The sequence below is a fragment of the Panthera tigris genome, chromosome C1 (assembly GCF_018350195.1).
Source record: "Panthera tigris isolate Pti1 chromosome C1, P.tigris_Pti1_mat1.1, whole genome shotgun sequence".
NCBI classification, from domain to species: Eukaryota; Metazoa; Chordata; class Mammalia; order Carnivora; family Felidae; genus Panthera; species Panthera tigris.
The window spans coordinates 156052335-156065423 of NC_056667.1; the positions used below are offsets into that span (position 1 = coordinate 156052335).

Sequence of the window (13089 nt, forward strand, 5' to 3'; positions counted from 1 at the left end):
CATCATGATCTCACGGTTCGTGGGTTTGAGCCCTGTGTCAGGCTCTATGCTGACAGCTTAGAGCCTGGAGCCTGCTTTGGATTCTGTGTCTCCCTCTCTCTCTGTCCCTCCCCTGCTGGTTCTCTGTCTCTCTCTGTCTCTCAAAAATAAATAAACATTAAAAAAAAGTCAATGTTTGACAACACTTGGATGACAACTACTGCTTAATTGTGCTTTGGTTTATAGGATGCATTGAAGCCTGTGAATGTACAATTCGCCATGGATGAAAAGTAGGTGATGTTTATTTTAGTAACATTTGGTATTTAATTTTAGAAAACTCCTCTAATTTTTTATGATGTGCTAGTGCAGTGATTAAGGAGAAAAAGCAATCAGTGGGATTTATCCAGTTTTAAAGACTTCAAAGAAATACTTTGGCATGTCAGTTTAAGCAGGTAAAGAAACTTTAGTAAAAGTAGCCTAGTAATGCACTTTGAATTGTTATATCCTCATTAGGCAAGTTCTAAAGAGAGAAAGACCCTGGGCATCATCAGGTTCAAATTGTGATTCATTTAATCTTTAATCACTCATTAATTCTGCAAATAATTTTTAGACTGTCTATTATATACTAAGCACAGGTTAGACCCTAGGCTTACAGCAATGTTAAACAGATAACATGCCTTGCCCTTATGGAACTTAAAGCCTAGTGGGTGATTCAATTAAAAAATAATTTCACAAATAACCATATAGTTATAATACAGGGTACAATGAGAGGGTTAACAAAGGGTAAAAATAAGTTTTGGGGTTTTTTTAGGCTGGGGCTCAGAGAAGGGCTTCTTGAAGAAATAATAGTTTATTTGCTTTCCCAGACACTTAATACACCAAAGTGGCAAAATTAAATGAAAATGTTTTAATGGACAGAGTTAGGCACTACCTCTAATTACTTCCATCCATCCATCCATCCATCCACCCATAAAATAGATCGAATATTTCTAAATAAATTATAAGAAAATTTAATTTAAAATTAGTTAATAATAATAAAGTGCTATATAGCCTAAAAATAAAATGATCCGTAGCAGAAATCTATGTATCGTCAATGTTGTTCATCATATCAATATACTTTTAAAGTATAATTTCAATGGCTATAGAAAAAGCATTCTATAAAAAGAAAATGCTTAGTAAATTAGGAAAAAAAAGAAATTTCTTAAACTAATGACAGAAGGACATTTTTCAAGATCCTTCAATGAATATATTTAATAATAAAACTTAAAAAAGTCTCCATTAAAGTCTGGAGACCACAACTATTTGACACTTTCCTAAATGGCCTAGTCAATGCAATAAGAAAAGAAATAAGCAGTCTAAGGATTAGAGAATGTATTAGTTAGACTAAATATCACTCAATTTGTTGTGGCTTGGAAATTAAAAAGTTGACCACATTGTTCACTTCTGAAAGACAAATTAGTCATTATTTGCAAATAATATGCTAATCTTATCAAAATCCAAGGCAAGGAATGGAAAAACTAATTGAATAAATAAGATAATTAAATAGAATTTTTCCCAGTAAGATAAAAAGACAACATGAAAGAATTCAATAGTATTTTTATAGCACTTTTTTGCAAGAGCAGTGAAAATTATAAAATGTTAAGAAATTAAGTTTTCAAAAGTTAGACTTTTATAGAGAAATCATAAAACTTTTTTAAGAAGCATAATAAGAAACTTGAATAAATGAAGATTATTTTCAAGGATGAAAGGACACACTTTTATAAAGATATCTCCTCAAATTAAGCTCTAAATTTAATAAGTTCCAATATGAACCTGGAATACTTTCTTACACCATACACAAAAATAAACTCAAAATGGATTAAAGACTGAAATGTGAGACCTGAAACCATAAAACTCCTAGAAGAAAACGTAGGTAGTAACTTATCTGACATAGCCCACAGAAACATTTTTCTAGATATGTCACCTTTGGCAAGGGAAACAAGCAAAACTAAACTATTGAGACTACATCAAAATAAAAAAAAAAACTTTTGCACAGCAAAGGAAACCATTAATAAAACAAAAAGGCAACCTACTAAGTAGGAGAAGATATTTGCAAATTATCTATAAATGGTTAATATATATATGTATGATTAATATCCAAAATATATAAAGAACTTATATAACTCAACACCAACTACCTCAAATAAGCCAATTAAAAATGGGCAGAGGACCTGAATAGACATTTTCCCAAAGAAGATATAGAAATGGCCAACAGGCCCATGAAAAGATGCTCAACATCACTCATTATCAGGGAAATGCAAACCAAAACCATAATGAGATATCACCTCATACCAGTCACAATGCCTAGAATCAAAAAGACAAGAAATAACAAGAGTTGGTGAGGATATGGAAAAAAGAGAACCTTCATACACTGTTTCTGGGAATGCAAATGGGTGCAGCCACTGTGGAAAACATTATGGAGGTTCCTTAAAAAATTAAAAATAGAACAACCCTACGACCCAGCAATAACACTACTAGGAATTTATCCAAAGGATACAGGAGTGCTGATTCATCGGGGTACATGTATACCAATGTTTATAGCAGTGATTTCAACAATAGCCAAATTATGGAAAGAGCCTAAATGTCCATCCACTGATGAATGGATAAAGGAGATGTGGCTTACGTTTTTTTTTTAATAATGAATGTGTCTTTATTTCTCTCCCAATTTTTAAACTGTGAACATTCTGTATTTGAGTCACAGCTTTTACTTCCAGATGACTTCTTCATTAGGTCTCAACTCCCTTTTAAACAACAAACTCCCATTCTGGAAGGCAGGTTTTCATCGTTCTTTTTGTCTAGATAACATCCAAGGACAAATCCCACAGGCACAAGCATATGTACCCAGTGGTCACGAACAATCTGAATTACATTCATCATGAATGTTGTGGCTTTGTTGCCAAAAACGACCCTACAAACAAGACCTGCAGGGAGCCAAGCCTAGATGTGGTTTATATATACAATGGAAACTACTTGGCAATGAGAAAGAATGAAATCATGCCATTTGCAGCAATATAACTGGAGGGTATTATGCTAAGTGAAATAAGTCGGTCAGAGAAAGACAGATATCATATGGTTTCACTCATATGTGGAACTTGAGAAACTTAACAGAAGACCAAGGGTGAAGGGAAGGGGAAAAAAATAGTTACAGAGAGGGAGGGAAGCAAACCTTAAGAGACTCTTAAATACAGAGAACAAACTGAAAGTTGATGGGGGGGGGAGTGGGGGAGAGGGGAAAATGTGTGATGGGCATTGAGGAGGGCACTTGTTGGGATGAGCACTAGGTGTTGTGTGTAAGCGAGGAATCACAGGAATCTACCTCCAAAACCAAGAGCACACTGTTCACACTGTATGTTAGCCAATTTGACAATAAATTATATTAAAAAAAAAAAAAGAATGGGACTTTTGAAAAGGAATCATTAAAGTGGAAAATAATTTAAAAAGTAAAAAAAAAAAAAAAAAAGAGATAGAAATATCATATGATCCAGTAATTCCACTACTGGGTATTTACCCCCCCAAAATGAAAACACTAATTCAAAAAGATACATGCACCCTCATGTTTATTGTAGCATTATTTACAATGGCCAAGATATGGAAGCAACCAAAATGTTCACTGATTAGGTGAATGGATAAAGAACAGGTGGTAAACATACACAATGGAATATTACTCAGCCTTAAAAAAAAAATGAGATCTGCCATTTGCAACAATACGCATGGACCTAGAGGGTATTATGCTAAGTGAAATAAGTCCATCAGAGAAAGACAAATACTATATGATTTCACTCATGTGAAGTTTTGAAACAAAACAAATGAACAAAGAAAAAAGAGACAAACAAAACAACACTCGTAAATATAGAAAACAAAGTTGTGGTTGCCAAAGGCGAGATGGGTGGGAGGATGAAAGAAATAGATAAAAGGGATTAAGAGTATATTTACTGTGTGGAGCACTGAGTAATGAATAAAATTGTTGAATCACTATACTGTACACCTGAAACTAATATAATGCTGCATGTTAATTGTAAAATAACATGAAAATAAAAAAGAAAAGAAAATGTACATAAACTACAGGGCACCTGGGTGGCTCAGTTGGTTAAGCGTCTGACTCTTGATTTCGGCTCAGGTCATGATCTCACAGGTTTGTGAGTTTGAGCCTCACATCAGACTCCACACTGACAGTGCAGAGCCTGCTTGGGATTCTGTCTCTCCCTCTCTCTCTGCCCCTCCCCCACTTGCTCTGTCTATCAAAATAAATAAATAAACTTTAAAAATGTTTTTTTTTTAAAAATAAAATGTCTATAAGCTACAATCCACTAACTCTATATCTCACATATACTCTAGAAAAATCCTATGTGCAAAAAGTAAACATCAAGGATGTTCATGGAAGCAGTGTTAATATTAGTAAATAAGAGGAAAAACTTCATGCCCATCAACAAGGAAATAAATAAATTAAATGTATTATATTTATGCAATCAATACTCAGTGACAATTAAAAAGATCTTTAACCTGTAAATATCAATATAAATATATCAAAAACAATGCTGAAAAAGAAAAGCAAGATATTGATAAATATGATATGCTATATATATATATAAGCCATATACAAAAGAAAACAATCCTTCATGTATTGTTATGCATATCTGTTATACATGCTTGGCATTTAAAAACATAGGAATATTATATATGTGCAGAAATGTATATACACACATTTTATGTAGTGATATATAAAACTACATGTAAATCTATTTGAGAATACATTGGAAGAAATTAGCACCTCAAACACATCAGAAGAGAGGGGTGTGGGGAACAGGGAGGGAATAACCATGGGAAATTTAAAGGAGACTGTCCTAGGGGCACCTGGGTGGCTCAGTCCCTTAGGTGTCCGACTTCGGCTTAGGTCATGATCTCACTGTTTGTGAGTTTGAACCCTGTGTCGGGGTCTGTGCTGACAGCTCAGAGCCTGGAGCCTGCTTCGGATTCTGTGTCTCCCTCTCTCTCTGCCCCTCCCCAACTTGCACTCTCTCTCATAAATAAATACATACATACATACATACATACATACATACATACATAAATAGACTGACCTATATCTTTAGTTTGTTCTTTCTTTTTCTCTTTCTTTCTTTCTTTCTTTCTTTCTTTCTTTCTTTCTTTCTTTCCTTTCCTTTCCTTTCCTTTCCTTTCTTTCTTTTCTTTCTTTCTTTCTCCCCAGGGATAGAATTTAGTGATTCATCACTTACATATAACACCCAGTGCTCATCCCAACCAGTGTCCTCCTTAATGCCCCTTGCCCCTTTAGTCCTTCCCCCACCCAACACCCCACCAGCAACCCTCAATTTGTTCTCTGTATTTAAAAGTTTCTTAATGGCTCCCTGTTTTTATATTATTTTTGCTCCCCTTCCACTATGCTCTGTTTCTTAAATTCCACATGAGTGAAATCATATGATACTTGTCTTTCTCTGACTGACTTATTTCACTTAGCATAATACACTCTAGTTCCATCCACATTGTTGCAAATGGCAAGATTTCATTCTTTTTGACCTCTGAGTAATATCTATTATATATATCTATATATCTATATCTATATCTATATCTATATCTATATCCATTATATATATCCATATATATATATATGGATATATATATATATATATATATATATATATATATATTCTTTATCTATTCATCAGTCAATGGACATTTCAGTTCTTTCCATACTTTGGTTATTGTCGATAGTGCTGCTATGAACACTGGGGTACATGTGCCCCTTCAAACCAGGGCAAATACCTAGTAGTGAAATTGCCGGGTTGTAGGGTAGTTCTATTTTTAATTTTTTGAGGAATCTCCATACTGTTTTCCAGAGTGCCTGCACCAGCTTGTAATCCCCCCAGCAGTGCAAAACGGTTACCCTTTCTCCACATCCTTGCCAACATCTGTTGTTGCCTGAGTTTTTTTTTTTTTTTAATTTTTTTTAAGTTTATTTATTTTGAGAGAGAGCACAGGTGGAGGTGGGTCAGAGAGAAGGAGAGACAGAATCCCAAGCAGGCTCTGCAACATCAGCACAGAGCCCGACGTGGGTCTTGTACTCACAAACTGTGAGATCATGACCTGAGCTGAGATCAAGAGTAGGACGATTAACAGACTGCACCACCCAGGTGCCCTGCCTAAGTTCTTAATTTTAGCCATTCTGACAGGTGTGAGGTGGTATCTCATGGTGGTTTTGATTTGTATTTCCACAATGATGAGTGATGTTGAGTATTTTTTCATGTGTATGTTAACCATCTGGGTGTCTTCTTTGGACAAGTGTCTATCCATGTCTTTTGCCCATTTCTTCACTGGATTATCTATATTTTGGGTGTTGAGTTTGATAAGTTCTTTAGAGATTTTGGATACTAACACTTTGATATGTCATTTACAAATATCTTCTCCCATTCATTGGTTGCCTTTTAGTTTTGCTGATTGTTCCCTTCCCTGTGCAGAAGCTTTTCATCTTGATGAAGTCCCAGTAGTTAAGTTTTGCTTGTTTCCCTTGCACTGGAGACATGTCAAGTTAGAAGTTTCTGTGGCTGAGGTCAAAGAGATTGTTGCCTGTTTTCTCCTCCAGAATTTTGATGGCTTCCTGTCTTACGTTTAGGTCTTTGATCCATTTTTACTTCATTTTTGTATATGGTGTAAGAAAGTGGTCTGGTCTCATTCTTCTGCATGTTGCTGTCCAGTTTTCTCAACACCATTTGCTGAAGAGACTGTCTTTATTCCATCAGATAATCTTTTTTGCTTTGTTAAAGATTAGTTGGCCATATGTTTGTGGGTCCATTTCTGGGTTTTCTATTCTGTTCCCTTGATCTATCTTTCTGTTTTTGTGCCAGTACCATACTGTCTTGATGATTACAGCTTTGTAATATAGCTTGAAGTCTGGAATTGTGATGCCTCAAGCTTTGGTTTTCTTTTTCAGGATTGCTGTGGCTATTTGGGGTCTTTTCTGGTTCCATACAAATTTTAGGATTGTTTGTTCTAGCTCTGTGAAGAAGGCTGATGTTATTTTGATGTGGATTGCATTGAATATGTAGGTGTGTTATTTTTTTAATTAACAAATACACAAAAGACTGAGAGTCAATGAGACAGAATATTAGCAATGTTTAAATCAGAATGACCAAATAAGATATTTCCTGTATTACTATTTGTAATTTTTTTCTTTTGACTCTCAAAATTAAGCACAATTTAAAAAATGTACTTATAAATTCCTTTTCACACAACGTAAACAGGCAGGTCAAATGCTCAAAGTGTCTTTGGGATTTTCTTTTCTAAACGTCTCTGATTAGAATAACCAGGCCATCTTTCCATTAGGTATGGAAAGAGAAATAGAAGAGAAAGTCCAAAGGTCATGTTCATTGTGGGAATTCCCCAAGTTCTGTTGACAGACCTGATCTCCATGGTGTGGGGGTGAAGTAGGAGAGAGGTGGGAGAAAGGTTATCTCTAGGGCTTCCTCCCTATATCCCTGCAGACTCCTTCATCTGGCAGCACATAGACATGAAGCATTAGTGAGCAGAAAGAGTAAATAAGAAATGAAGCAGGAGATGCCAGCTCCTTTGAGGCTTAGACAAGATGTTACTGATAAGAAATATTCATGCTAATTTCAAACTCGGAGCAACAATAGAATACTCCGCCTAGCATCCATCATATATTCTTATAGGATTATGGAGCCTCTCACAGGCCAAGAGAAGATTGGGATACTTCTACTTTTTTGAGGCTTCAGTGTATTAAAAAATGATAACATTTAAAGATAAACTTATAATAATTGTTATAAGTATTTACATTAACAATAATGCTGTTAAAACAAATTACAGTAAAATGTAAGTATGCTACTCATCACAACTACAAATTATGAAAACATATCAATTTAAAGTGCATTGTGGAAGTCTGTTCCAATGATGGGAACAAAAAACATAAAGGTCTACAGTAAGTGTCTTTGTCTTTTAATCCTGTTAGTATCTCTGTGACTGTACATAATAGTTCAATAGAAGACATTGCCAAAAATCTCCAATTGAGTCCTTTCATAAATAAGGGATCAGGCCTAAGTGCTCTTCCTGGGGTATCCCTCCCCTCTCTCCTTGTTTTAAGTTCTGCTCTTGGGGGATAACTTAGAAGAATGACTGTGTCTTATTACTTGAGAGGATAAGGAGGGCCAGAGCAGGACTTTAGCTAGACCAGTGGAGAAATCACATTTACTACAAGTCAGTTGGATGGAATAGTCAAGTTCAGGAAGGATAAAGGATAAATAGTCAAGTTCAGGACATAAAGCAGGGAAGGGCAGGAAGGTGTTATAAGTCCAGGCAGGTAAGATGCTTACAGCAGAGATGCGTGCCTGGTCTAACTGCCCTGCCCAGAGCCTGGTGACTCATGGAATGATGGTGGCATGTCTAATATGTGGGTGGGCTAAACTTTAAAACACCTTCTCTCTGCAACTCATGGTCTAATCACTGTGTTTTATTCTCATATTTCCCTTTTTCTAAAGGCTTTACTTGTAAGTCTTAACAACAGTCATATTCACATTTTCTTCGAGAAATTATTGAAAATGTGCCCAAGAACTGTAGTGCCTTTCCCAGTGACCCCTACACCAATGAAAACACATATATGGCCATCAAACTAAGCTTCTGACACAAAGTTTGGGGAAGATAGCAGCAAAGATCAAGTAGTTAAATTAATAGAGAAGGGCCAAAAAAAGAGGGAAGGATTAAGGAATTGGGAGCTCTGGACAAATACAGACAAAATCCCAAGCTGCAGTGTGTGAACCGTGAGGATCTAGTTATAGGGCACCAGTACTTGAGGGTGGAGCTTAATATTCACCAAAGTTTCCCTATTTCCCTATAGCTTAAGTCCATACGTATTCTGAATGTTGTGGGCCTCATGTGCAGGTGGAGGAAACATACAATTCCTGTAATGCCCACATCTCTTAGGAACTCATCCAAAGCAGAAAATATATCACCAGGTCTATTAAAGGTGCTCTATTTTTTAAAGTATTATTAAGGGGCACCTGGGTGGCTCAGTCAGTTGAGCGGCCGACTTTGGCTCAGGTCATGATCTCACAGTCCATGGGTTCGAGCCCCACGTCGGGCCCTGTGCTGACAGCTCAGAGCCTGGAGCCTGTTTCGGATTCTGTGTCTCCCTCTCTCTGACCCTCCCCCATTCATGCTCTGTCTCTCTCTGTCTCAAAAATAAATAAACGTTAAAAAAAATTAAAAAAAAATAAAGTATTATTAAAAGTATAATAAAACTTAAAATGTCAGAGCCTACAGGTACTATGTATGAGCATACTGTGAAACAATCTGGCCATAATGGCCAATTATGGTCATTTGTCATTTGACAATATTTGCCTCACCTGGAAACCCAGAATGGTGTACTATTGCTAAGAATGGAAGAGAAAAAGGCCCAGGGCATTCCGTTCCCAAGAGATAGCTTACATAAGTTATAACATAAAGAAGGAGAATGAAAGCATAAGATGATTTCTAGTCTTGGCTTTCTACAAGGTCAAGAGAATTGGTGCATGCTCGCTACTTTGTTATTAGAAAGTGGAGAACATTCTCCTCCCAATTCCCCTAAGTGAGAAAGGGAAAGTTGCCACTGGATTCCATCCCTATATGGGGAGGCCTGTAACATCAAGGAAGAGAAAAGAAACCAAGTTATATTGCCAACATTTCAATTTGATGAACCTTTTGTTGTTAGATCTTTCTAACTTGGGGAGATGGGACAGAGGAGGAAAGTGGGGGAGAGAATAAGGGGAAGACCCTCTAGAGATTTGGAAGAGAGAGAGTTCATCTGCAAAAGTGGAAACCAATGTGAACTACATCTGCTTAAAATTTAATACAACCTTCCAAAGAGAGTAAAGCAACTGTGATGAAAACAAAACAAAAAAGCAAAATATTTAAATTAATTTAGACCATGGTAAGAAAAAGGTTTCCCTTGACCTTTGGCTAAAAAGTCCTTAAAGCGGGGGTGGGGGGCAGTCCAAAAGGAAGGCTATTTTTCAGGGAGTTTGCTGTGAAGAGTTAGTTGCTAGTCAGATTTTAACAGAAAAATCCCCCCAAATTTCTGAAGTTTCTCCCTCCACGTCATTTTGGGTGTTGTCATCAAACACAACAAAACCTTGGTACATATGTAATAACTACAAAAAAATTTTAGAAAAAGTACTTAAAAATTCCCTTGTGTTCCTCAAAAAGTTAAAAATAGAACTACCCTATGATCCAGGAATTGCACTACCACATATTTACCCAAAGGATACAAAAATAGTGATTCGAAGGAACATAAGCACCATGATGTTTATAGCAGCATTATTAACAATAGGCAAATTATGCAAAGAGCCCAAATGTCCACTGACTGATTAATGGATAAAGAAGACAACGTGGTATATATATATGCAATGGAATGTTGCTTAGCTATAAAAAAAGAATGAAATCTTGCCATTTGCAATGAGGTGGATAGAGCTAAGGGTGTATTAATCTAAGCAAAATAAGCCAGTCAGAGAAAGACAAATACTATGATTTCACTCATAGGTGGAATTTAAGAAATGGAACAGAAAACGTAGGGGAAAAAAAGAGAGAGGCAAACCGTAAAACAGACTCTTAACTATAGAGAACAAACTGAGGGTTGCTGGAGGGGTGGTGGGTGAGGGGATGGGATAAATGGGTGATGGGGATTAAGGAGGGTACTTGTGATGAGCACTGGATGTTATATGTGAGCAATGAATCACTAAATTCTACTCCTGAAACTAATATTACACTATACGTTAACTAACTGGGATTTAAATAAAAACTTGAAACAAACAAATTTTTAAAATTCCCTCTTATAATTCTCAATCGGTGAGTTGAAAATTCAATTTAAAGGATCGATAAAAATGAAATCACCCCCAAACACTCACCCACTATCAGGAAGAACTGGTTAACCACAGCTTTAGAATTTGGTTGGCATTTTCAGTAAGTCAGTGCTCAAAAAGAACCCACGTTTACAACAAAAGAAGATCCAAAGACATCGCAACATGGCTTTGGAACGTTTGCATCCAAGGTGCTCCAGACAGGACAGCATTTGGCTGCTGGCCTAGCCCCGCACAGAGTCCAGCCGGGATATTTTCAGGGTGGCTTTTCCCCACTCCCAAGGGCTCTGTGTCAGGGTCTTCAACATGAAAGCAGACTGGGGGGGATAGCTTTGAGGCAAGAATTTAAAATGGCTGAAAGGGACTTTTCAGATTAATCAGTGTGAAAAGGTCTGAGACCATTTTCATCCATTAATTTATTCATCTCTATTTTTTTAAACCTCATAAACAAAAAATGAAAGCAAATAAAACCCAATGATAGTAAAAGATTTGATTTTTTCGCCTAAGATGATTTTTTTTTAATTAAGAAAGATGCTTCAAAGAGCTTTGGTTAAAAAAAAAATTCCTGAGATCACCTGATCTTTTATGAAGTCTACACATTTGTTTTTATGAGGCCATGAGACTGTGTGTTATTTTGAAATCACTAAATTCCAAAAATTCTTATGGAAATTCTCCATTCTCAATCCAAAGTGACTGTGGACAGAAAGGAAGAGGATGTGATAAAATATAAACACATTGCTGAAATTCAAATTCAAGGAGAATTCCATCTAGAGGAGACTGTAGAAATCAATGAGACCAGTGGTTCTCAAATCTGGTTGTGCAACAGAATCACCTGTTTAATGTTGTTCCAGCCTTTTGTTTCAACTCAGCTTTCTTAAAATACATCTTTGAGTATTTCTTCTGTTTCAAATCTTCACATCTATTCCTTCCATTTTACCACCGCCAAATCAGCCATGGGAATACCTATACTACTTAGGATTGTTTTTCATTCTCTATCCTGTTTGGGATCAATAGTTCTCTTACCTCTCTATCTTTTCATATGAACATCTACAGTTTTTCAAGACTTTCCTCCACTTCATGGATTCTAATGCTATAATACTTATTGTTTCTTTCTTTAATGTTTATTTATTTGTTAGAGAAAGAGAGAGAGGGTGCAAGTAAGGGAGAGGGGCAGAGGGAGAGAGACTAACAGAGAGAGAGAGGGAGAGAGAGAGAATCCCAAGCAGGCTCCACGCTCAGCACAGAACCCAATGTGGGGCTCAATCCCACAACTCTGGGATCATGACCTGAGCTGAAAACAAGCTCAACCAACTGAGCCACCCAGGAGCCCCAGTACTTATTGTTTCTAATGCAAAATGTAATTAATAACAATCTATACTGGTTTTTATTATATTTTAAGGTTAATATATTTATTATAAAATAATTTAAAATATTAAAATTTCTTAAATATAAATACTAGATAATGTACAGAAACGGACACATGTAAGAAAATGTTCAAAGAAATGGAAAATTATTTACATATTGTTTTCTTGTGTATCAAAATAGCAATGTGTGATGCTTAATGAAATGAAATAGGCACTCTTTGGAATTTTATGTAGCACAATAGATTATCATCACTTTTTGAAATATAATTTGACAATATATACCAGAAGACTTAAATACATCATTTCCAAAACCTAGCACTCATCATCAAAGGAGAAAAAAAGTCAGCCATCTCATCCTTCCTTTATAAATTTCTGCTCCTTTGTCCTAATAGCCATGACTTTGTGTATCCCATTAGAATTCCAAGAAATGTTTTATGACTTTTTCTAGTTTATATATTATAACACTTTTGGAGGTTTGTGTATCTTCTGAGTCTTCATCAAGGAAGAGTCCCGATTTTCACAGGTTGCAAAATGAGGATCAGAATAGTACCTACTTCACAGCATGATGTAAATCAAGTTAACTTTTATGTGGAAGGCTGGAGTTTGACTAGCTGGTTGGAAGATTTCTGTCAGTTTACTCTATAATTGGAGCCCAAATTCTTGATTGTCTCTGAGGCTGGTATGATAGAGCAATAGTGTGTTTCCCAAATTTCCTCACATTGCAGGGAAAAGTCATCAGGACAAATCATATTCTGAGCATGCTCTGTCACTGCCTGGGAGCATGATGGTGACATTGTGTAAAGGAGAAAATGGGGGCAGGCATCTGGGTGGCTCAGTCAGTTGAGCAT

The 13089-nt window shown here is 36.2% G+C and overlaps 1 pseudogene; it reads right to left on the reverse strand.

The window, feature by feature from the left end:
- Positions 1 to 2722: 2722 nt before the first annotated feature.
- Positions 2723 to 2900, reverse strand: LOC122241537 (annotated as a pseudogene).
- Between the last annotated feature and the right edge of the window lie 10189 nt (positions 2901 to 13089).